This window comes from Agelaius tricolor, unplaced genomic scaffold (genome assembly GCF_023055355.1).
Source record: "Agelaius tricolor isolate 1412-34295 unplaced genomic scaffold, bAgeTri1.0.p SCAF_6, whole genome shotgun sequence".
Lineage (NCBI taxonomy): Eukaryota > Metazoa > Chordata > Aves > Passeriformes > Icteridae > Agelaius > Agelaius tricolor.
Genome location: NW_027269266.1, coordinates 48,044,623 through 48,072,110, shown reverse-complemented (window position 1 = coordinate 48,072,110; position 27,488 = coordinate 48,044,623). Strand labels below are relative to the sequence as shown.

Here is a 27,488-nt window from a genome sequence, read left to right as displayed (position 1 = left end):
GAAGCTGAGGTCCAAAGGAATGTATTTAAGTGCAGGACCCAGCTCAATGCTGCTTGACAACACAGTGCTGCTTGATCTCCCTTCCAGCTCTCCATCAGCACTGCCCACTGGAGCCCTGTGTACAGTGACAGTACTGACACTGCTGGAAAAGCCGTCACTGGCTCCAGGAGCTGCCATTTCAAATACCACACCCTTACTAATCTAGAGTCAACACTACATCATGAAGGTCCTCACAAAGTAACTTCCTCAGCAGCAATGGCACCTTACCATCATCTCACCCTTCCCAACTCTTTATTTTCACCCCCGTACAGCTCATTAACCAGATACAACTGACTATGGATAAACAAAACCTCATGATTGCACTTGCTTTCAGAAACACAGATGAGTTTCACGATCCCATCCACAGCTGTGGCATCCTCTGCACAACTATAAAGCAGGAGGAATTTTATAGAAAATCAGGCCAACACTAGACAAAAACTAGAGCAGGCAGTGAAACCACAAACGGGCACTGGTTTCATACATCAGTGTGCTCTGGAGTGGCAGGCATGCTCTTTAGCTGTAAGCTGTTATCAGATCCAGACAGCATACAAGTCTTTCAGCCTGAGCTTATGCAATCTTACTAATGGACAAATTATTATATAATAAACCCTACCTGAAGCCAACACACAACTCTTTCAAACATCTACAGAACATAAAGAGAAAGAAGAAAAAAAAAACCAAAGAAAACCAACCACACCCTATCACACCCTTCTATGCTTATTCACAAACCAAAAAAAACTTTTTACTTGGGCAGCAGAATTTAGGACAACTTTCACATTCAACCCAAAAATGCAGGATTTTAGCAACAGAAGGGATTAACAACATTTTTCCACAAGCCTGCAGAAAAATTCAGTACTTGCTAGAAAAGAGGAAAAAAACAAATATCCCCATTAAGAATGCATTTCAAGTGTCAAAATTCAATGAGTTAAGCTTAGACCTGAAGTTGTTAACTTTACCAAACTACCTCATAAAGAACTAATAAAATCTTTTTGTTACAGGATTTTACACAGCACAATACAATAAAATGATTGTTCAACTGCAGCTAACTATTTTTCAGATATGTAAAACTAAACTTTACCTCTTAGAAATTTCCTTTTAGCATTCTGTTTCAAGCACCCTAAATGCCAAAACAAGATAATACAGTCCATGAACCTATCCTAAATCTTTCCAGAGTAAACAGTTTCCAACACTCTAACTACATCTACCAAGCACCTGAAAAAAAGAAAACAACAACAAACCAATAAAACATACACATATAGCCAGACTTCAAAAAAACTAACTTGAAAATAGATTATAAATTAATGTTTTAATCTACCAGATCTGTCTTCTACATTTATATCAAACTTTTTTAATAGCACAGCAAGATTCATAGAAAAAAAATATGTTCAAATCCCAATATTCTTTTTTTGGATTAAATAAGAAAAACTGTTCAGTTGTGATTTCAGAGCTGCTAAGTCTTTCACATTAAGTTATGCAAGCTGTACGTGGGTGGGGGGGAAATGACACTCACAGAAACTCAAAGGGCTTTTTACCTGTGCTATTACAGCAAACACAAAAAAAGATATGACCAGAAGTTTTATAGTTGCCACTCTGCTTTCTGGATTTTCTAAAGCAAAACAAAACATGGTTTTCTTTCAAACTTATCTATGTAAAATACCACATTCTCATTTCCATGGGAAGAAAAATATTCCCAAGGCCACTGTCAACTTGGGTATTTCAGAGCCCAAACTAGACCAACTAACAAGAATCTCTGAAATACAACATAGGAAAGATTAATACAGTTTATTAATAATATTTTATAAAAATAACTACAGTACATTTAATCTTTTACAGAAATAATCAGAGAAATAGATGGGAATAAACTGTAGTGTGTTTTTACTATTTTATATCACAGAAATGTGGTATTTAAAGTCTGTAGTACAGTTCAACCTATTTTTAAACAAGAAATACCTAAAAATATTTATATATTAAATTTATATCATGTTGTTATTCCATATGCTGAAGTACTGTGTCATTAAAGGCTGTTTACATTTCAAGAAATAACTTACATCAAATGCTACCATCAGTTCAACTACCTTCCTCAAATGCTATTTGGTGTCAGTTTGACCTGGAAAAGACATCATCTGTCCACTGTATCAATGGTCACTCATTTCTACTTCTACACAGCCTTCTCTACTGTGAGTGCTTAAGTGCTTATGATTCTGTAATCAAACTAGGTCAGGCAGGGGAAAAAAAATCTGTCTGAACAGCCCAGAAAATGAACATACTTGGTTTTTAAATACATTTTTTCAACAAAACCAGCTCCACATGCTGGTTTGTTCAGCAGCCACGGATTTGTTCAATGTGTTCAAGCCATGAATTCTTTAATCCACGCAAGGGACAGAGGGGTGACATAGGGGCAAAAACAAGAGGCAAAGAACTAAAACAGGAGAGGGCAACAGCTCAGGCTTCAACACAAGTGTTTGTGAAACCATGTCATCCCTCTGATACTCAGTTTTCCTGGTACAGAAAAAATATTCTTAAAAACAGAAACAGGAAGCATTTATTAAGGTATCCATGCCAGCTGTGCCACTCTTTGGACAGATAAAGGCCAGCAGCTTGTATTTGCCTACAAAGGCTTAACCAGTACAGGTTCTCTTTGGGAGTATCTAAAAGAAAAGGATCAGTTAACTGATCTAAGCAGGTAACTCCAAACATGTCATCTTGTTTTCCTCACTCTGACAGGCTTCAGTGGTTGTGGATGATGTAGGTTAACAAAACACTCATGGTCAGTTCTGACAAGATCACATGTTCTGCAAGAATGTTCTTGATCACTCAGGAGATGGAAACTTCTACAGGCTATTATCAAAGACAAAACTATTAACTAACTAATCTGATGGAAGGAGGAGAACCATCAACAGCCTCAGATGTACCAATGACAACCCCAAACTGAGGAGCAATGACTGTGTGTGAATATTCAGACTATTTCCTCTTTTTCCTCCTCAAGTTAGCAGAAAACTCCTGGCTTGCAAGCAGAATTAAAAACCTATTCTGTAGCATGGGTAACAATCACATCCAAGACATTTCAGTGTCAGCCCTTACACCAACACAGACTGATACTGGCTATAGGCTTTCCAGGTAATATGGCAGCTCCAAAACTAAAGGTCTGCTGCTATAAATAGTCATGCTTTTATTATAAGCAGTCTCATTATAAGTAAGCGCCTATTATTGTGACAGCTATTTATTTGTAATTACTATTTGCAACACTAAAATACACTTCAATTAGTAGAATCCCTTTTACACTACCCTGTCACTACAATATTGTAGGGTTATGTACCACCAACCTGAAGATTTTGCTTCCACTGAAACTGCTGTTAAAACCAAGGCCAGTGTACTTTTTCCTTCCTGATATAAACAATGGTTACTAGCTTATTAGCAACTACCTAACAGAATTTCACTTTGAAGAACAACATTTCAACCAAAACTAAACAGCACATACACTTACACATACACTTACCTGTTTGCTTTTGGAAGCTGATAACAAATACATCCTAGTGCACTGCTCAACTAGAAGTAGGAAAGGAAGTGGGATCTTAAAATGGCATTTATTTCCTCTCTTCATTGTCTGTCTACACTACCTCAGCATCCCAGACAGACCTTACATAGCAAATATGGTAAGTTTGATTGTGCTGATCAGTTACTTCAAATTACATATTTTCTGCACTCAAAAGCATAGTTTTCTAACTGGACCAGAGCTGTTCATGCTGGCATCATAAATATCCAAACTGGCAAGGAAGAAGCGGAACCATGAAACCAGAGTCAAGGGAAAGCAGAAAAAAACCTCTCCTCTTCAATGCAAGCAAACCATTCCAGCATATCATCCACTTGTCTTAGACTAGAACATTTATCTTCCACATCATGTAAAACATATCATTCACACTGTGTAGTTTTTTGTTCTTTACAGCACTTTGCACAATCAATGCAGTTAATGTGTTAACTACTTCTGCAAGAGTAGCTTTCAAGAAGCTGCTTCCTGCTATCTCTTGATCAACGAAAGATTGCTCTGAAAAGATGTAGTCAGTGGCAAACAATAGCAGCAAACTTGTCTACATCACTTGCCAGTGCAAGACAGATGAAAAGCTTGTGTAGGTTCCTTCAATTGCATTCTGCCACATACATTTCACATCCCACTACAGCCACTCAACGAGCATTAGCACAAGGCAAAGGCTTCAAGGCACATTCTATTTATTCCCACAAATACTCTTTTACAATATCTCATGTAAGCTCCCCAAACTCCTGAGCACACTCTTAAGAATGTGTCATACTTCTGTCTGTTTCTGGGCCTTATCAAAATTGAACAAGTCACTCTGAGAATTTCAACCACTACATAATGGAATTAACTCCCTGAATAACTTGCTTTCCTACACAAATCAGAGCTAAACCCAGACAATCACAGAATTTGAGCACTGTTCTAGCTCTTCTACTGAAACATGCTAATCTATGCTAAAATGAAAATACAAGAGACAACAGACAAGACTCAGAGAAGGGATTTCATTTTAATATAGCAAGAAAATTCTTCCCAGTGAGTGTGGTCCAGCATAGAAATGTATTAAACAGAGGTGTCAGAATCTCCATTCTTGAAAACATCTTAAAAGTGATCTAGAAAATATTATTTCAGTGTTGGCCTAACCCAAGTTGGAGACTAGATCAGAGGACTTCTAGATCTAAAACTATTCTACAAGTCAATATATCTCTCAGCTGGGCCCAACATCTCAAAACCAGGACCACACTATTTCTAAAGCTCATGCCAGGGAGTTTGTTTGCCTTTTAAATTTCAGTTAATATTCAAAAGATGAAAACAATGAGCACTAACACTCTCAGTACTTCAATCTGTTACAGACACAATGTGAAAAACACTATTCTTAAAGGAACAATAATTTGTGAATTAAAATGCTTAAGAGCTTAATTAGACTAAACTCTTAGGTTTGGTGTACAATCACTGATTCTTATAATCAGTAGAAACATTAGTCTCCTTTAAAAACTAGCTAGTTCACACACTCTTTTCCACTACTATTCCATGTGTTGGTTCATTTGAAAGATGCCTTGTCTGGTTAACAGTACAGTTAGAACTTTCAGCTCTCTCTCTTAGAAACTGTAATTAAATGAGATTGGAAAACTCTTCACTAATTAAGAAAGCAGTCCAACTAGAATGCTTAAACTGAACATTATGTTTAAAATAAATAAAAGACCACATATAAGGGCTGTTATTTTCAAATTAGTTGTCTTCATATCCTAATGGGGTTCTGCTTCTCTTATAGCCCAATCTTTGTGCCTTTGAAGTGTCACTTCTTTCAGACCTTTTACTTTCTGCCATTTAAGTGACTACAGCCTTAGCTTGCACTTGACACACTTAAGATCAGAAGGCTGATCTCTACCCTGGTATACTAAATGGCTGGTTGTCTTCTGGTTCAGGGTTTGTTTTGGCTTTTTTCCACTTTTTCTTTTTTAACTTAAACATATTCTAGAAGAAATCACTGAGTCAAGTGGTAGACACATTCACAATAAGCAACTATTCTATTTGCTTCTCCAAAATATGTTGAAATATGTGCCACCTCAACTATTTCTTCCCAAACACAGTGTTTTGTTGGGCCTTGTTACTACCCCACTAGCTCTTTAAGTTAATAGCCACCAATTCATATTTCAGGATACTAATGAGATGATTTCCTGTATCTTTTGAGTAAGAATTTCAGCTAATTTTAAAACAGGCTTATAGAAAAAAAAAAAATCCCCATTTTATGGCAATTTCACACCTGGTCATGATGTGCTACCTTCATCTATGATATACAAAATGACTATGCACAGCCTTAGCCACTTGTACATAGCTGTAAGAGCAATCTCAGTGAACTAAGAGTACAGTTTCATGGCATATTTAATCCAATTAAACTACTTATTTGTAGTAGTACTACTATGAAGCTAACTTATTACCTATTTTAATGACTATATTTTTACTTGCAGGATTATTTCCCAAACCAAAACTAGTTACCACTGGAGGGATTATTAAAATATTATAACATAGGTAATACCTTGAATCTGAGCTAAGCAGCGTGTCAGAATTTCCTCTAAATGGTTGACTTTTAGCCTTCTTGTGATAACAAGGCTGATGAACCCCTCTGCATACATACTCTACAAGAACTTCTGATGCAAATGGTAAACATAAATCAAATGTGACATGGTTTACTGTCCTGTAAGTTACATATATGTTCTGCAACAGTTTCATGAAGGACTACAAGTGCTCTGGCATAATGAAAAACTTCAGCATGAACATATATTCTATGAAAAATAACAACCTTAAAGAGATTAGGGAAGTCATTAAAAAGGAAATTACTAGGGGGAAACACCACTTAGGGCTGCAGACACTGATGTGTCAACAGAGAGCAGCCCCTACCAAGCAATGCCACTGCAGCCAACCACCATTCCAAAGACTCACTTGTCACTGCTCTCTACTCCAGTATGTAACATAATTACATACAGTATTTTACAGCAGCTACAATCCTGCACTGTACACCTAGATGTTGCTAGGGAATGCTCCTATCTTAGATATTTGTCCAGATTTGGTAGGAGCACCTGTTTGCCCTCCATGTATTCAACTCCTGACTTAGGCTTGCCTAGATCATAACACATACTTTCCTTCATCAATTACTGTTTCCAGTCTGTTTTTAACAGTTGAAGTAATCTCTCCAAACACAGCTCCTCATTACTGCCCAAACATATCAGACAAAAACTGCCAGCTTTGACTTTCAAGCATCACCCCTACTTTATGCTGGCATTGCTACAAAAAGAAGCTCTTTTACTAGCACCTGTGCTATCATTTCCCTCCTGACAGCAGGAGCATTTTTGCAGCCATTGACAGAAGCAAGGAAGTTCTCTGGCTGAAAATATCTTGCTGCTTTTGACTGAAGAAAGTGAGCATCCAGCCATTCTGGCCCCACCTAAGGACACTGAGCCATGGCCTTAGGCCTTCCAATTTTCAGCTCCTTGTGACAGTATTAAATGCCTGTGTCTGCAGATCAGTTTCTGGATGTGCTCAGTTCATACCACTTATTTTTGTAAATGCTCTCCTCACTTAGTAAGGCAGAGTAGTTCAGTTTTACTGACACACAAGACAGGAGGGGAACATGTCAGCTCGAGGGCTCACAGAATTCAGGTTTTCTTCAATGATGCTCCCCATCTGATTTTTTTTTAAATTATAAATGTTAGTTTGCCTGCTACAGCGTTTTGTTTCTTGCCTTCTCCCCTAACAGTTCACATACATAGTTTAACACTATGCTGCATTAAAATCCTCTCAGGAGTTTCTACCATTACTATATACTGACCAGGCAGATACTAAAAACTCCTTCAGACAAGGAAGAAAGAAAGGAAAGAATGAAGTGTCAATAAGCTCTTGGATATTAAATAGAAAGAAATGGTCCTTCACTCTCTTTTGCTTCCTGGAAAAACATGAGAAATCTTAATTTATCTTCTTGCTCTTTTTAAATGAGACTCTTCTATTTTTCTGCATTAGAAAACTAACAAAGCAAAGCAACTGCCAGTATTCAACACCCCTTACTCTATCTGCCAGCATGTTAAAAACTTTGCAGCTCAGAGTTTACAAGTAACTCTCGATCTTCCAGAAGCATTTCAGAAAATAATCAAATTCATGTTCCTTAACATCTAAAATAATCTTAAACAATCTGCTTCAGAAATTTAAGTAAAAATCATTAAGAAAACCCACAAGAACTCATCTGATCATGACAAAACCCCCCAACAATTTTAAAAGTTTTTGTAACTAATTATAGGTTGATTAAACATGAAGTGCCTGAGCAAGATCCCACAACAGCACTGGCCTAAGCTTATTTCAGATTTTCTCTGAGACAAGGAAGGAGAGCATCAATTTGATCACTTCTTTTTTCCTAATAGCAAACTGCCTTCAGATTTATTTTGACATTATCTCATTTTGTGGGAGTTCTTCATTTAGAACATTTACTCTTTCAGAAACACTGGTATGGATTCTTCTCAGTTTCATTCTCTTCAGTAGAGAAAAACAAAAATGTTATGTCTGTTTATAAGAAAACAAGATTTCGATACAAATAATTAGTTTTTCAATACATTTCCCTAAACAAATAAAACAGTAGAATACAAAAAGTAACAGAACATAATTTGTTTTCAGACAGCCCTTAAAGAAAAAGATAAATCCGTACTGGAGTGTTCTATCTGAATAAGCAAGCCTGCAAATTTCAAAGCTATTCTTCCCTTCAAAAAAATCTTTCTGTGTCCCCACTTCAGGATTTAGAGAAGTAAAAACAGACATTAAATCATTACTGAACACCACTTAAGGAGTAAGAGTAACCCATTTAAAAGAAAAAAACTTCTGAATTCCCTCCATTACCACTTTCTTCCAGCATATTTCAACATTTGATACTTTTAGAAAAATACTGGTTTGGAAATAAAAACAAGAAGTTCAAGTACTTGTCCACTTGGGTGGGGGGAGGGGAAAGGGAGACCAGGGAGATCATAACCAAATATTTTATATTAAAGACTGAACCAAATTGGCAGTAACTGAAACTGACTGACATCTCATTTCACTTTGGGCAATGTGAGCCTTACACCGTGCACCAGGTAATGCAACTACTTGCTTTTCACTTGGATATCTGCATCTATAAATATTTCTAACATTTGCATGGATGAGTAAGATTATTTGGCTCAAAAAACAAATAAAACATTTTAAAACTCCAAGTAGCACCGCAGCAACAAAAAGTTTCAAGCCCAAATTTGATCATACTTTTTACAAGTCACAATTAAAACCATCCCACGTTCCTCACAGCAAACCAAGCCTGGCTAATTGTCAGGAGAGAGTTTTATGCATCAAGCTTGAGCTTCACCTTTGAGTTGCTCAAATGCATACCTCCAGAATTACTCTTTTCACACTCATTCACAGACACCCAGAGGAGTTAGATGACTCCCACACACATTCCAATTAACCTCTATTGCCTAACACCTCCAACTCTTAAAAATTTAGCTTTTTGATATCCTGGATAAATCTGGCAGAAAAAGTAACACTTGCTAGGAACACTTAAGACATGTCTCCACAAGCAAAATAATTTATGATGAGAATTTGAAGAGCATAGTCTATTCCACCTGAACTTGTTTTGTGGACACACCTTTTATACTCTAAAAACTAAAATAGCCATAGGTTCTTCTGTTCAACCCATACTTGCAAAAGCAACGTACATTCCACACAGGAAAAATCCTGAAGCACAACAATTCAGGTTCAATAGTTATTCCCTACTCCTTCCCTGCTTAGGCAAATAGCCTAAAAGCTTAACTTTGAAAGACATTACACTTCCATGTATGCAGAATTTACTGTAGAGCAGTGTGGCAAACTGAAGCTGAACTGGTATTTGCCATTTGCCTGAATAATTCCAAAATGAGTTTCAAATAATGAAAGTAACCACAAGAGTTATTTTAAAAACAATAATTTAAAAATTCACAAAATAACTGGGTCTAACGTATGGCATCCTTATTCTGTAAGGTATACAGCAATAAATCCACCTGCACATTATATTAGATGTTGCTTAAAAAGGAAAAAAAACCACAGATACAGATACTGCTTTTCCAGAAGCTTGACTTAATACAGAAAACTAATTAGAAACAGTTTATCTTGGAAAAAAACACAGAAAAAAGGTAAAAGAAAAAAAAAAACCCAACATGCAACCCCCAAAAATTCTACCAACCTTCAGTGAAAAACATCTCCCTTAGGCTGTGGAAGAGAACTGCAAATACTAAATAAGGTCTTGGGACCGTATTTCTCCCCACTTCAAAGCAACCATGTACATACATTGTTTTATTCTTAACCTAGTTTAACCACCATGAATGGTTAAACTAGGTTAAGAATAAAACAATGTATGTCGACCTCTTCCTCCAATACTTACTGGATTTAGCTTTGCACTAAACACATTGGCAATAAATACTCACTAGAAACGTGGCACAAACTAGTCATACAACAGGAAGAAGTTATCACAAAGGACACAATTTACACTGTCCTGGTTATATACTGTAACACTAAAAAAGAGACTACAATACCGACTTTAATCCCGTAATTTGCCATGGTACAGTTCCACGGGTAAATCAAGTATCTATAACACACATCCATACGACTTCTTACAGAAGCAGCAAAATTAATTCCAGCTCTGGAATTTTTTCTTATTAGTAAAAACGAAATCAGACTACACACCAAAAATATAAAGCTTGCCAGATCCACTCATGCTAAGAAACACGGAAAGGAAACCAGCACACACTAAAAAAAATTAAAATTATATATGGGTTATAAGATTTGAGTTTCCTTCCTTTCAAACGCTTTGTTTCTTTAAATTACATCTGATGGCTTTGGGATTTAAACCGAACATGCAGGCTGTGAATAGAGAATGCATGTCAGGAAAAACTGAACTAACCATGTAAAAGGCAGAATGGAAAGGAGCCAGATACAACAAATAACTGACAAGGGAAATAGGCCTGGTTCTAGATCAAAAAACAATTTAAAAATATAAAGAAATCATACCCTCCTGTACAGATTTATTTTCAGTTCACATCCAAAAAAGCTTAGGATGTGAACTGCAATTTGTACTACTTTGCTAGCATAATTACACATACAATGTTATTCAAGTAGGCACCATATGTATATACAAAAAAAGAAAACTAATAGCAAATTCTGCAGTATTCTGTAATTGTGTATCAAGGAAGTCTTTATTTGCACACAGTAAGACACCAGTTTTACCTCATTTGCTAATGAAACCATATATATATCCCAATTAGAAGCTTTGGAAGTACTACATCACATTTTCAAGCAAATGACAACACTATGCTGATCCCCTCACATCATTACACTGTTATTTTTATCCACAGCATTCAGATCACGCACAGTATGTATCTAAATGTCCAAATGGCCTTCTTACTTTAAGAATACTACTGATTTTACCACTAGATAGGAAGCAGAGAATGCATTATAAATCATTCCAAGTCAACAGCAGTTTTTACAAACAGAGCAGAGGCACAATAAATGAAAAATCATATGTCCAAGCTTCAGCCAGGTAGCCAAAAGCTTTCTTAAATAAGAGCATGATCCACACTAATTTGAGGGCGAGTGCTGTTTGGTTGGTTGGTGGTTTTTTCTGTGGACACAGCAAGGGCATTCATAGATATCCTCTTCTCTCCCAATATTTTTAAATTACAATCCATTTACAAACCTGTGGCTAAATATTTATTATATATTTAAAAATTCCTTTCTTTTGAAGTATTTTTAAGAAAGCTTAATTTGTCAATTTTGTATGCAAATTACACCTTTCACTCTTCTTCTTAATAGTTGCCTCTACTCAAGTTTAGTAATGTTACTTTACCTTTTAATTCAGAACCAAGTCCACAGCCTGACCCATCTTAGTGGAAATCTAGGTGTATAACCAAACTGCCTATTACTATCAGTTACAGAAAGCAGCATGTTTTAGAAAACTTCTGTGTTTCTTGCTTGGAGGGAAATAGAACCGTCCCTCAATAAATTTTATTTTTAGTTTCACCTCATCCATAAATAGATCTACACACTATCATCCCAAAGTCTTTAACTGATCTCTGTGAGAACAGATAGAATACCTGCTTAGTAATTCTGTACATTGTTTTCCTTTTAATCTTTAGCTCAACAAAACCCTTGGGCATATACTCAGCTAAAAAATAAGCCTGAGCGTTTGACTAACTTGTAACAAGTGTTGTCACCATTCCCCTGTGAAGCACCCCTCTCTCTTCTGCATACAACTTATTACAAGATTTTGCTGGTTTGGGTACATTTTATACAAGATTTTAGTTTGCCTCACTCTTCTCCTCTCAGACATAGTTTAAGGAATAATTTTAGTTAAAGTAGCTATGTCAGTGCAGGAGTAACTCATCCATTTAAAGACTGACTTAGCCACTCCAGAACAGTTGTACAAGTCATACACTTAGGTGTTAAATGTGTAGATACATTTATAGATAGATACATTTACAGATGCTGTCTTCAATCAGACACCACTTCAACAGGCCCAGCACAGCTCTCCATGGACCCTGCTGACGGAAGGAACAGAAGGCTGGAAGCAGCTTCAACTTTAAAATAAACCTCCTGTTACTGTCCTACAGCTCCTGTTAACAGTGGGCTCGTTTGTTAATGTAAGTGTTACGCAAACGCCTCCATCAAATCATTAGGAATTGTATTTACAGTATGCAGCCCATTTCCTTCACTTTAAAAAATCTGGTAAAGTGAATTTTGCTTGGATAAGTAATACTGCCAAAATTACTTTATCGATTCAGTGAACTTCTTTGCTTAGTAAAGGCCAGGTTCTGGTTCTGTTCCTGAGATTTTCAGCATCCCTGCTGGGGAAAATGTTATTCTCCCTAAAGCTTCACAGACACTTTTCCTCAAGTCACCTAAGATCCATCTGTAGGTATTAACAGTGGAATTACAGAACTTCCAAATTACAGCCAACACTAAAGTTTTTCCACAGCACTTGTCCTCAAACACAATGTAAAGCAGACATTTATTAAATGTGCCTTCTGTCAGTATTGCAGCCATTTTTAAAAACAACTCTCACTGTTCAATCACATGAATATAGAACTATCACCTAAAATTGTTATTCAGTTTTACCATTACAGCTGTGAACTTACTAAAATGCATCCATGATCTATACAGCTACAGAAGCTGAACTGTCTCGTGAATGGTGACAGAACACTTCTTTTGACTAATTGCAAGAGGAATTTTAGAGTGCACCAACTTTCCTGGGAGCACTGTTGGCCTGCACTGGATTCTGGATGCAGTTAATTCTGACACAAGCTTTTTTACAGAAAGGGGCTTGCACTCTCTCCATATCTAATACAGCCCATGCATACAATTAATACACTAAAATTCCCTTCTCCCTAAGCCAAAGTTTCTTTGCAGGTAAGAAGTAGCACAGGAACATTTACATCTCACCTATGAAGGTTGCAATGTTACAGAACAAACAAAAACCAATTTGAAAGCATGTCTTCAAAGAAATCACCATATTTCAGCCTGTTGGCAGTTTTAGGAAGAAAGGAAAAAAACACAGCAGGGGGGAAAAAAGTTGAGCTTGAATTTCAAGTCTCTGGCCTAAGCTTACACACCACCTCTTCAGCTCATTTTAAACTGAGCAGTGACATTTTAAGACTATTTGAAGGTGCAGATTTCCAGCGTCTGCCACTTTTCAAGGTGAAATTACATATTAAAAAATCTATGAAAGAACCCAAAAGTTTTTCCCAATTTTCCTTCTAAATTTAAGTCTTGAATCCTTCCAAAGTTCCAGACAAAAATAGCAGTTGGCATCTCATGGAACATTATACTGTCACAGATTTCTGCACAGGTTGTTTAACTTTAATTGTTACTTTCATTTCTCATGGAGGCGGAGGAAGGAAAAAAATATTTTTCCTTTTTTTTTTTCTTGTAAAGGAAACTCCTGAACAAGAAATGTGACTTTTTTATCCAGGACTTTGTAAAGTACTAGCTCTTAAAAATATTCAACGCATCACAGAAAACTTTTGAGTCACATCTCCTAAAATACTGGCAGTGTGTTTTCTGAAAGACTTAGTAGCTTTCAAATATTCACATTTTAATAATCACAAGTGAGACTAGTTATACTACTATGTACAAGTAATACTCACCCTTCTGCAGATGCTTTATTGTTACCACAAAAAAAACATTCCCCGGACTCTCAATTTGATATAGACACTGGGGACAAACAAAGAATGACCTTTAATTTTTTATTAATTGGATAAAGAATCTGAATGTGCCAACCCTAAAAAAATTAACCTTTCTTTGAGAAAAATCCCCACTTAGATGTGAAGATTACACTAAACGTGCTGGTAAAAACTCTTCACTGAAATCTGTATTAGTAAGAACCAAACTCACAATAGCTGAAACTAGAGTTGCTAGACTTAAGCAAAGACAAACCTATCCTGCTAGAACTAAATTAGCGTCTCCAAACTGTTAAATGCTTCTCATCAGAGAGAACAAGAATCTGAACTTCCAGCTTTAAAAATGAAAAACTTTTCTCTTGCTCCAATAAAATCAGTATGGTGTTTTGTAAGTTAGAAATAAGTATCTCGAGTAATGTACAAGTCTGTTGTCCCATTCCTGCCACACATTTGTGCACACACAGCCTTTCTTTCGTGTATGAATAACAATTTTGCAATCACCACGAAGACCTGGTAATGTTAAATACACGTGCATGATGCCACAACACACCGATTTCTTTATCCAGCCACACATTTGTTGCTCATGGACGGCTCAGCCCGGTACTCTCTTTCGCACCTCCCCAGACACCCTAGCTTTATACAGCGCTCCGTATCGCCGTGCTTGGCGATATGGGACCCGAACCCCCACAATTTCCAGCTATCGATGAACTTTCTTGCGGCGCTCTGGAAGATCGGGATCGCACGGAGTTCTCCACGATGGGGAAGTTGGCAGGAGCGGCCGCCAGACTGAGCTCCCCCCCGGCCCCTCCCGAGCTCCCTCCCCGAGCCCGGGGCGCCCCAAAGCCGAGGCGGGAGCCCCCAGCCCAGCCCCGCCGTCCCGCCTGGGGCGCGCTCAGCCTCCCCGCCCGGCCGGCCCCGGCTTCCGGGAGCCCGGGCGGACCTGTCCCAGCCTCCCTCCCGGGAGGAGAGGGACGAGCTGCGTGCCGCGCTGCCCACAGCGGGCACACGGATTTCCCCTCATTTCACACACACACACACACACACACACACAGAGACACGGGCACACACACAGACACGCACACCTCCCTCTGCCCGCGCCGGAGCCGCCGCCGCCGCGTGCCGCCGGCTGGAGCCGAGACGAAGGGAAGGGAATCGCCGCCGGGTCTGCCCCCCGTTCTGCCTCCCGCCCGCCGCCCCCCGCCCTTCGGAGGAGTGACGGCGAGCTCGCCCCCAGCCCGGGTGTGCGCCCCGCCGGGCGGGGATCGGAGCCGCCGGCCGGGCTGGACGGAGCCAACTTAGACAAAGGGCACTCCAGACTCCATGTCTCCCCCCTCCAGCTGTCACCAGCCGGGAGCCCGCGTGTCTGCCCGCCGGCGCCCCGCGGGAAGGGGACGCGGCTGCTCCCCGGGAGCCGCCGCCGCCGCCGCCCCCATCCTCCCCTCCCTTCCTCCCTGCCGCCCCCTCCCCTCCTCCCCTCCCCCATGACAAAGGACCCGGGTATAAATAGCCGCTCCCGGCGCCGCCGCCGCCTCAAGCCCGCGAGGTGTCGCTCGCTCTCCCGCTCACTCACCCGCCCCCCCGCCGCCCCGGCTCCGCGCCGCCGCCGCTCCCGCCGGTGCCGCCGCCAGCTCCGCTCGGCGCTCCCGCTCTGCCTCCCTCCGCCTCCGGCTGCCGGATTCACCCTCCCGGACCGAGCGCCAAACACGCCGGCCCAATCGCCATCGCGCTCATTGGCGAGCGCCGAGCGCCGCCCCCATTGGCCGGACGGACGCGGCCGGGGCCCCGCCGGGCCAATCGGGCGCGGCGGGGGGCGGGGCGAGGGGCGCGGCCTCGCTCCCCACGTGCGGGGGGGGCAGGGAGGGGTGGGGAGAACTCTTTGTTCTCGCGCTGCCCGCGCGGGGGGACGGGGGGCTCGCGCTCCCCCCGCGCCTGCCGCCCCCCGCCCCCCGCGCGCCCGCCCCCCCCGCGCCGCGCGGCGGGGCAGGGCCCGGGGCCGCGCCGCGCCGCGGAGGCTCTGAAACCCTCCGGTCCCCTCACGTGGAGAGGGGCAGAGGGAGGGGACAGCGCAGGGAGGCAGGCGAGAGGATTGGCGGGCACCGGGAGGGGCCGCGCTCCCGCTCCCGCTCGGCGCCGCTGCCGAGTTTGAATCGGTCCGAGAGCGGGAGAGGCGTAACGGCCCTAACGGTCCCGAGGGGCGGGAATGTCCGGAGTGGGTCTTCCGTGCCCGCCGCCGCTCCGCTTGTTGCTGCCCCGGCCCGGGAGCTCAGCCGCCGGAGGTCACTCCAGCCTTTCTCCACCTTCCGCGGGGAAAAATGAAATTGCCAAGATAAGTTTTCTTGGCGGGTACTTAGCCCTTCCCGTGTGACCGCATCCCATGCCACTTCCGAGATACGCTGGAGCCGTACCCTTACTTCCACAAGTGCCGTCATCCAGCCTTCCTTACCAAATATCACCTCCCCTCTTCCTTGTGGCTACCTCAGCGCATCTTCAGGGGAAGAAATGAGCAGCGGCCACTGTAAGGGGGTTCTGACTAAGACAAGTCTCTCGCGGAGGAAATAAATCACAAACGCGCCCACGTTGCCAAATCATGCCGTGGGCTTGCGTGGCTCACAGATGTGACACGTCGGGAAAACGAGGATGTATCAGCCCTGGAGGCTGGGGACAGCCCACGCCCGCGGGGCAGCCCCGCCGCTCCCGGCGGATGTCTCGGCCGGCTGAGTCACCTCGCAGCGCTGCTGCCTCGCGTCCGCCCGCCTGACCTTTGCTCGCCCAAACTTTACCGCCGCCAGCCCTCCCTCAGGGCATCGCACCGGCGGCTTCCTCTGCCTCGCTGCTTCGCATCCAGCGCGGCTTCCCCCTGGCACGGGGGGATGTCATAAATCCCAGCAGCAAAGTGCTCGCTCCGCATCAGGCTCGCATCCTGTTGCTCGCTACGTGGTGTCTCCAGCCTCTAAGGTTGCTGTCGTTTTCCCTCGTTTCTAATCCACGAGCCGTGCTCATCAATCTTGTTGCCGAGGTTGTATTTAAGCCTTGAGGGTTCGTGCACCTTTACTCTGCTGTCGTCCTGCTCTCTGGTCGCTCCAGCCTTTACTCGGCTTCAGCAGGGAAAAATAAAATTGCCAAGTTTTCTAATTATACTCTCCACCTCCCTTGTGACCAGGTCCCTTTCCCATTCGTCCCACATCGAGTGCCACTTCGATGTGCGCTGGAGCAATCGACACATCCTTGTCATCCTTCCTCACCAAATATCAGCTTCCCTCTTCCTTGTGCTTCCTAGCGCTACCTTAGCGCTTCTTCAGGGTCAAAGTCCAAAAAATGAGCAGTGGCCACTGTAATGAGGTCCTAAGTGATAAAAATCTCTTGCGGGGAAATCACATATGCACCTTCATCCCCAAATAATGCAGTTGGCTTATGTGCCAAGTGAGGCTCGGTGTTCTCCTACTTAAAGGCAATGTACTTGTGTGTTTATTTATAGTCTCTTTCTATGTGAAAATGCTTAAAATTTCGGGACTTCATTGTGTATTAAACTTGGAGTGAGGTCTCAAGTGTGGACATTCCTGCACTATATGTTCTTGATTTACCTCATGGCCGTAAAATAGGGTTTCTAATAGTAGCTCTTCTTTTTTTTTTCTTTTTTTTTAATCTCTGGGGTTTCATGAGTTGCAAGCAAAAAACATGCAGCAGAAATTATTTCCTGTTACAGTTACTTATCATATCGTGGTAGATAGCTATAACCTTCCTCTAATTCTAATAGAGTGGCTGACAATTGACAAAAATATTACATTTGAAAAATATTAATCTTTTCTGGAAATTCAGCTATTTTGAATCTATTCTGCCCCAAGATGGCTGCCACCACCAAAATGGCTACCCAGTCCCTTCACAATTTAGGTTTTATAATTTATTTTGATCCTTCAAGTTGCACTTCATAAGATCTGGTTTTGGTCAACAAGAAAAAAATACAATTTCTAGATAAGGGTTAAGTGACTTAATGTAACAGGTACGCTCAGCCACAGGGTAGAAAGATCTGCATCACAGAACCTACCCTGTGAACTAAACCTCAGCACAGATCACATCCTTTTCCTCTCTTGCACAGCACATTATTCACACCTGAAACTGATGCTCACTAGAAAACCGTACATGTTTTGAACTGAGTTACTCTTTCTCCTTTGCACTGTACAAAACAATCTCTCCACCATCGCTCTATTCTAGGCTCTTAAAGCGATGAACTCCTGTCAAGAAACTCCATGAGGTGATGATTTCCTGATCCATAGTTCAGGCTGCCTCAAACATCCTGGAGAATTTTAGTAACAGTTTGATTCTCTACACAGGATAATGTTGCAACGAGCTCCTCACAGACTTTCTGTTTTCACATAGTAAACCAGCCAAGTAGTTTTCTGTTTCTGCTGTATTTCTGTGATTAAAGAGCAACTATTTGAACAAGGATCTGTATTATGCAGAGACATTCAGATTGGATCTTTAGGCAAAAATAGTGCAACAATTTTTGAAAGAATTACAAAACCTGGTATTTTGAGGAGTCCTTCTCAAAGGAGTGAATTCTGGTGGCAGCATGGAACAGTGCTTTTGAGAAAAGTGGCTAACATTGAAGAAATATTCATGTGTTATAAGACAATGAAATAAAATCAGGGTCAAGAAAAAAGTATTAGTTTTAGACCCTTCTGGAACTGTTGAAAGCATTTGCCCTATTTTTATAGCTAACACACTGTATAAGAGCTTTTTCTGTGTTCCCACACATGAATGTAACATGTACGTTCATATTGTATGTATGACTAAAATAGTAGTATAAAGATTTGTCAGTGCTAAATCACCAGCATCAATCAGATATTAAAAAAAAAAAAAACTGTTTGACAGCAACAGAGGATGCTCCTAACTGTGATTGCTTCTGGGGGGAATACTCATGTGCCTCTTTTCCCCCTTTAAAGAGTGACATTTGAGACCAGGAAAAAAAGGTATAAACAAAATTTGGCTACAAAGCAAAATTAACAGTTAAGTGATTTATTTTAGATATTTTTAATATCTCAAGTAAGGTGGTATTTCCAAAGCATAGATTATTCTTTATGCACTATTATCCTAAGATTTCCTTGTAGTTGGAATCATATGGGGTTTTTTCATCAGTCTGGGGGAACCAAGCAAGACCTGTTTGGGAACTACCTTGGCCTGGAATAACCAGAGATGTTGGCCAGTTTTCCCCTTGCCCACCAATTTTTTTTTTCAGGAGAGGCACAGCAAGGCTGCCCCCAGCACCGGCAGCTCGGAGCAGACACGCCGGTAGCTGCATGTGTAATTCTTGTAGATAAGCTGGTGACTTGCTGATGGCAGCGTCGCTTTCCTTTGTGCTCCGGAATGGCAGCGTAACAAAGCTGCGAGCAGCTTTGGGCTGGCTCTCCTCCGTGGCGCGGGCTGGTGGCTCCAGGGATCGGTCACACAGCCTCCAGAGCTTCAGCCTGCTCGTGTCTGAGCTCCCTTGCTCGCTGGAGGGGAGGGAAGGAGCATGCACACCCTGTCCTGGTTACACCTACCCTTACAATCAGAGCCGGTAGCGCTGCAAGTAGAATTTCATCCCGTAGAACGTTTAGGAGCGTGATCTTTGTTTCTTTGTGTTTTCCTAACCTTGTACTTTCCTAGAGACCCCAGCTTGTTGTGTGCCTGAAATTTTGCATTTTGGCCCATGTGAATTTGATGAGATTTTACAAAATGTTTACATACATGGAAATGTAAGTACAATCAAAGATCTAAAGTAAGTAGAGTCTAAATCTGTAATAGCATTTATCTCTTATGCACCGCAATGATTACACAGAAATCAGCATATAAAATGGCATATCATAAAATGGCATATCAGAGACCTTTTTAAAGTATTGGCCTCTTGTAACATTATAAAAAGCGGGGAGTTTATATTAACTTTTAACAAGCAATTAACGACCATGTTTTGTAACTAGCCACTTTAAGATCAGCTATGTTTTTAAATGTTTTACATTAATATCTTACTGGTACTTATGGACCAATTTCCCTGAAAGAAATGTAACCTTATGAACGGTTTTGTGCATCCTTTCTGACCTCTTTTTTTTCCCCATTTGCCATATGCTTCTCTACAGAATTGAATTTAATAATCAGAAAATAGGCCAACATAACTGTGGGTATGGTGCTCATTAGGCTAAATGAGGAGAAGACGAGTCATTGCAAGATATGACATAAACAACTGTGTCTGTCAGTGCTGCCATGTCTCAGCAATGGTGCTTGAGGGTCCTGCACTGTCCTTCCTGGAAAAGTAGGGTGCTGTGGCCCAAAGGCACAGGGCCTGGGGCCTGGTAAGGACAGCAGCACAGACCCACTGCCAAAGGCATGCCCCTGAAAGAAGCACCACACCGTGCTCTAAGGGTCCCTGCTAGCAGAAGTTACTCCTGCTGTGGACTCTTTGCCTGCTGTGCAACTAAAGGAGTGGCTGCCAATTCCCTTGATGCACTTTCCACAAGAGCCAGTACCTGGAAACTCACCCAACCAAAGGAGAGATTCTCAGTGTCAAACATGTTCAGTGGCAAGTGTGGACATATTGTCTAACAATGACAATTAAACAGACTGCATGCATGTAAAAAAAGGTGTAACCTTGCTAAACATAGCCAGGATTTGATGCAGCACTATTAGAGGAAAATGCACAGATTTCTGTGCCATTTACAGGCTGCCCGCATCTGATGCTGTGAATGGTAACACATGCAGCTGGTTCCTAGCTCTGCAAATGCATCAGTAGCACACACCTCTAACCAACATGCCCAAGTAACAGAAAGCTACCTGTCCTTTCACTGAGTGTTTGCCTTGTGTGTCATGGTAAAGGTATGTAATACATTTTTTGCTGGGTATAAGTGTTTTCACTATGCTGCACCACCTCAGCTCTGTCATACTGTGTTCAAGGTTTTACAGGGGATGCAAGACAAATAAAAGTGGGAGTAAGAGTGATACAAACAGCTGACACAAACTATGGTTCTATATTAAATGCAAGACAGTATCCTTTTGGCTAAAGAGAAATTTTGCTGACAGGAAAGCTCCATCGTTGTTTTTATGCAACAACTTGAGCAGCATAAGTGATTTCCCGTTAACTTTTCTAACACGCAGAGATGAAAGTTATTGCATGTGATCATCCATTTCAATTTGTGAAAGGGATTAATTGACTTCCCCTGCCTTCAACTGGAAATGTTTTTAAGACTATCTGTAGGAAATTCTTTCACCTCAAATAATCTACTTCTGATTATTTTGTGGTCACAGGAGCTGATTAAGTTGTGTGAGGAAAATACTTTCTCTTCCTTTCCTTTTCTGCTTGCATTTTCCTTTTCTTTTTTATTCCTTACCTCATATGCATTTACTCTTATATTCAAGCCACTTAAAGGCCTAAATGGTATAATATCACAAAATTGCCACAAAGACATATGCCTGAGAACTTAAATTGCAAAGTCCTGGCCCCATTTCCAGGTGGTTTTGGCAGCGTAGCCTGTATGATACTGCTGAGTGTGCCATTCACAGGGGAGAATTTTGCTGCAAATTTAAAGGTTCAAGTGGGTATTCAATAAGTGTTGATGGATGATGGTCTCCCATCAGGCCAAATCCGAGATTAAAAGCCTGAGCTCTATTTGAATATTGTGTTTCTGATATGTCAAAGTTCTCCAGAGGCAGTGGTTAAATTACCCTAGCAGATGGACTGAGTTCACTGACTAGAATGAAATCTTCATGTTTGGCTGCAGAATGTACTTCCGACAGCCACGTGCAACATACATGTAGAGATAAGTCAGAGTGTTTGCAAAAGCGAATGCAGTTGTGAAATCATTTACCCCTCCTCGTTTTCTCTTTGATATTTATGTCACGTCTGCTTTCAGCTCCTTCTTTGTAAAGGTACTGTCCTGTCCTGTCCTGTCCTAGAATTGCACAATCCTGACATCTAAAATAGTAGGAAGTGTTTGCACTTAAGGCAAGCCTACATGCCTGTTTTGAAATAATGTATATTATATTATGTATATACAAATATATTATATTATGTATATACACATAAGATCGGACATATTCAAGGTTGGTAAATTCATAAATGTAAACATGAAAATAATGTTTATCAATATAGACTTGATTAAACTGAATGAAAAACTGAATGCCTTTATGGTAGAAAACTAGGAATGCCTATAGTCTGAAAGGGGATTTGATAAACTGTTAAATCTAGCCAGGAATGGTAAGTTATATCATCAAAAATCAGTATAAGAAGATGTATCTTTTTACTTTCACTGTAAAGACTTTACAGTGAAAGTAAAAAGATAATGATACTCATCCACCCATTAAGTAAAATAATGCAATTCATAAAAATAAAATGTTCACAATAGTTTAGGGAGATGTACAAAGTACATAATATCTATCACATTTGTACCCCAGGCTTTTTCTTTTCCAGTCTTAGCCCTTGATAAAAACATCCACAAATCAATGCAAATTTAGAAAAGGGATTACCCAGACCCATTCACTATTGTGACATTGTGTCAGTGAGTTTACTTCCTAGGTGTAAGGATTTCCAATTATTTCTAAATAATTTTTTGCCAAATATGCAGTTTTTGTAATATAGACATCTCTGAAGATCAAAATGGTAAAAAAAAGTATACTCTGCTGCTGGTCTGAGAAAGCTGTAACTGGCAAAATAATCTATTTCTAGAATCAGAAGACTATAAGCTTTTCGTGCTTTATGACCATGCTTTATGAAAGGATTGCCATTGCAGTGATTTATATGCATGTACAAATACAGACAGACCTGTACATTAAACTCTGTCATGCAGTGATGCAAGACTTGGTCATGAGACTGACAGATAACATTACATTTTATGTGTCAGCTGAAAATGCTGGGCAGATATCTAATGGAAAGAATGACCAATTTGATTTTGTAGCCATCTTGTATCATAGAACAAAAAAGGTCATTGGTTTAACAATTTAGAAGTGTTACATATCACTTTCCTCTCTGAAGCCTTCACGATGAGTATGAAACATACAATTAAGAGAAATTAAGGGAACTGGACCTTAGCCAAGAAAATTATGAAATAGCTGAGTGTCTATGCTGACTGATGCTGGGAAATGTTTTTTGAAGGATAGATGGCTGACAACTACATAAGTGTTGAAACCTTGTCTATAATTTACATTTAAAAAGTCAGATTTTGCTCTCAATAGTGCTTAAATAATACTGAGGGCAGAAACCCATCTTTTGCTTTCAAAGCAAGAGAGTTAAAGATGAGAAAAGGAGAAGACTAAGCAAGGCCTGTGCTGCACTAAATTTCTGCCGAAGATCTTAAAATACTCCAAGTCACATTGAAGGATTGCTTCATGAAGTTTAGTATCTGTCAGACTGAGGGTGTAATTCTGATTTTCTCAATCTATGTGGGCCTTAAGTGAATTTTAATTGGCATTACTCACTGGGAAAGCGAGATGAGATTCTAAGGCTGTAAGTAAGAAGGACTGAGTCAACCAAGTGAGTGAAACAGTGACTAACTAATTAAGTGAATGAGTGAGCACGGCATTGTTTGCTTTTGTGATCCTTTCTATGCATGAGTGAATGGCAGGGCTATTACATGTGTGTGAATGAGCGGGTCAGGCGTGCTGAACAATCCATACATTTGTGTGGTCTTCCCATCCCTTGATTAGACTAATGAGCCGAGTGTTTGGAATATTAATGCATGTAGACAAGAGCTAAACTTGTTATGTAGTTGGGAGACAAATTAAAAAAAATATGATCCATAGCCTGTCAAAGTCTGTTTTCAGTTTCATACGTGTAACTCTGGATGGGGTAATCAGCTGCTCCCTGGCAGGTTGCTTCCAGCTCGTTGGTTGGCGTCAGGGAGCTGAATGCTACACTATTGCTTCTTCCAGGATTATTGTTGTAAGTGACATTAGCAAATCTGTTTGTAGTTTATTGCAAATCTAATTGTGTCGTATAAACTGAAGCATTATCTGACAATGAAATGATTTTCTGTCTTATTACACTTTCATAAAAGAACAGATTTGGCTATCCTTATGTCAACTATTTTGCTTCCAAAGTAGTTAACAAGGCTAGCAATAATTTTGGCACCCTAAAAGCTTATTCCTTCAAATAGCACAAACAGAAGCAGAATAAAACCTTGTTCTCTTATGTCATATATAAATAATTTTCTCTTGTCACTTTTCATTCAATAGCTGCATGCAATTAAGAGAATAGGAGTCAATACTAAGCTGAAATTCAATCAAATTATAGGTGTGATGTGGAGATATAAAAAAATGGTGTAGAATTTTGAAAAACTTAGTAGTTTTTCCCCCAATGGTTTTTTTGTTCTTCCTGAAGACTTGCTTATCCTTCCATTTTTCTAAAAAGAAAAATTTAAAAAAAGAAAAAATGTAAATTCCAGTAGCAGAAAAGGTCAAAGAAAATATATCAGGCACTAGTTAATACCAGTATTTCAACAACTCTGATGGCTTGACCTGAGTTGGAGAATGCTTTTAATTATTGTAAATTATTCTAAATTTGAAAGTCAAGTTTATAGGAAACATATGTATACTACATCATTAATCCTACAGTTTTTGTAGGCTCTTTCTTGCATGTTGGCTGATTGTTCCAGTACAAGATATTTCCTGATCTTAAGCCAATTTCTGCCCTCTCATCTGCACTACACTCTCTCAGTTTCAGTAAACTGAGCAGCTGGTAGTATTTTTTCATATATCTTATGATCTGACAACATTTTGCCATTCTTTAAAAAGCATGAATCCTTTGCTTTTTGCATCCTCCAGGTTTGGATGGCAGTCCTCCAGAGAAGGACATGATTTGGCGAACAAAGTGATTTAGCAAAATGCTGATGTTCTGCATATGCTGCCATCTTTTCCAAGTGTATTTTGTCTTGGATTGAATGCCTTAGACTACATGGCTAGTTTTACAGAGAGTAACAGTTTTAGGATTCTTCTGGGTTTTCCTAGCTAAAAAGCTATCTGATTTTACAAGCAAAATTGTCACTGATGTGTGTTCAAGCCCAGTGCCAAAGGTAAAAATTTGTGACTTATGCTCTGATGGAAGTCCTGTAAGTATGTCCTAGTTATCCAGGCAGTGGTAAAACTAGGGTAGAATTTCATTCAGGTCCCATGACAAAAGTGATCAAACTCAGGAACAAACAAAGGTTTAAATTATTGAAAAAGTTTTAAATGGCAAAACTGTTTTATAGAAAACAGTGAAGTATCCGTCTATGCTTTAAACTGATGGTTAAAATGTTTTAAAATTCCTCAATCAAAACATGTATTCCTATCTAAGGCCACTGTTAGCAGCCACTTTATTAAGAACTGAAAATTGACTCTGAGTCTCCTTCTAACAATTCCAAACAGTGCTACTGAATAGAGAAGGCTGAACAACCTTTCTATGAAATGAACTGTGTTTCAAAGAACAGGGTTTATAGGTTATTTCAGTCAAGTTCCTCAGTTTATGATTAACTGCTGGGGAACTTGAGGTGTGAGGAGTAGATGGTCCAGGGAACAGATGTGATTTACTCTTCCTTTAGTTTACTTTGTGGTTTTTTGCAACTACATTTGCATGTGCTAATTCTCACATTTTCAAAATAAGGATGGGATTAATGAATGTTAATAAAGTGCTTTTCATGCCAAGAGAAAAGGAGGCTTTAGATCTCAGGATATGATTGTTAGAGTGGAAAGTTACTCGTGAAACATTTAAATTATTTTCAAAGTACATTCCATATTGGATGATCTGAATACAATATTGAAATACAGTATAGGAAGATAAGTAGGAGTTAAATCATTCTATATTTATTTTGGATGGCCAAATACGTGGAGTCAGAAACCTTGCCCACAGCTGGATCAACTTTTCAGATAAGAAAGGGCAATGTTACACCACAGAGCAAGCAAATGCTTTGTCTGAATGTAATTCTTGCAGATCTTCAAAAAGTTGCATTGGGGCCATGGCTTGACATCTACCACGGATCATGGGGGTTAACTGAAGAGCATTTGCTTCATGAAGTTATGTCATGGTTTAACCTCAGCCAGCAGCTAAATACCACACAGCCGCTCGCTCACTCTCCCCTGCCTCTCTGCTGGGATGGGGAGGAGAATTGGAAAGAAAAGATTAACCCCGTGGCTCAATAGCAATTAAAGAATTGAAATAAAGCTGATAATAATGGTGATGATGATGATGATGATGTAATAATAACATAGTAATGAAAAGGATAGAGAGAGAGAGAGTAGGGAATAAAACCCAAGAGAACCGAATGATGCTCAACATAGTTGCTCACCCCCTCTTGGTTGATATCCAGCACATCTCCCAGCAGTGATCAGTGGCTCCCAATATTTGAAGGCCCCACCATCCGTTGCCATGTTTCATCTTTAACAGTCCAGTGTATCAGTAGATTTTCTTGGAGGCTGGTGCATTATAGACAATGTGTACAGCCACTCCATGCCATGTTCTTTAGCCCAGGTTTCCATGAAGTTCTTTCAGAAATGAGTCCCATTGTCTCTTTTTTTCCAGAGTATCATGCTACCATAAGCCTTGCTTTTCAAGGCCCAGGACGGTGTTCTGGGCAGTGGCTTGGGGCACAGGATCTGTGTCTGGCCATCCAGTGGCTGCTTCCACCACTGTAAGCACATGGCCCTGGCCCTGGAGGGTTGGTGGGAGTGTGTTACAGCCAACCTGCCAGGCCTCTCATGGTTACACTGCAGACACCATCCTCCACATGAGCTTGTCCTGCTTGATTGCAGCTCGTGTTTCACATTCATGGATAACCTTTGTGAGAGTGTCCATGGATAAGTTCCATCCCTCGGTCATGAGCCCATCTGTGAGTGACATCCCTTCCTTATGGCCCAAGGAGTCATGGGCCCACTGAGCTAAAAATAGTTCACACTTATGTTGCCAATCCAGATGTACCTGAGGTGCTTTGATCTTAGCAGCCTGATCCATCTGCTGATTATTCTGATTTTCTTCAGTGACCCAACTCTTGGGTACTTGAGCCATCTGGATGATGTATTTTCAAACCCAGGGTCTCCACCCAGGCATCAGTAGCTTGCCACAGCAGTGTCAATGCCACCATGGCAGTGCTGCCAGTTATTCTGCTTCCATCACTGCAGCCACTCCCACAGAGCATTTGCCAATATCCATGAGTCAGCATAGAGATAAAATGCTGCCCATTTCTCTCATTCAGCAATGTCTAAAGCCAGCGGGATAGCTTTTACATCTTCAAACCTTCTCCTTCAGCAGTTTCTGTGACTTGTCACAGGGAACTCCTTACAACTGCTTTCTGTCTCTGATGCTTCCCTACTATATGACAGGACCCATCAGTAAACAGGGCATTTTGCTTCTCTCTTTCTGATAATGTATTATGCAGTGGGGCCTCTTCAGCACATGTTACCTCCTCCTCCTCTGGTGACAAGCTATCAGATTGCACTCTGTTTCTTAAACTAGAGTAATAGACAAAAATAAATCAAAATCTGAATGATTAATTCTGTATTTTATATTTGGCCTTATAGTATTGCCTGCACAAAAGGAGAACCTTATGAATACTTCTGTGCATGAGGTCACTAAAGATTATGGACTACCATCTGGAAGTGCTGCACTTTTCCACCTTCCTAGCCCATACTTCATGTAGCCTATTCAGAATTCTCCTCGTGCTCCCTCAGAGCGTGGAAGTTGAATGTGTAGGCTTTGCACATCACATACTCTCTCACAGTTC

General features: G+C 40.6%; 1 protein-coding gene across 1 annotated transcript in view; it reads right to left on the bottom strand.

Moving 5' to 3' along the window:
- The window catches only part of EZH2 (enhancer of zeste 2 polycomb repressive complex 2 subunit), a 50,749-nt gene extending 35,305 nt beyond the window's left edge, over window positions 1–15,444 (bottom strand). Inside the window, exon 1 of the mRNA XM_071429753.1 lies at window positions 15,347–15,444. The gene's annotated coding sequence lies outside the window, so the exon portion shown is untranslated. The remainder of the gene's footprint in view (window positions 1–15,346) is intronic.
- Between the last annotated feature and the right edge of the window lie 12,044 nt (window positions 15,445–27,488).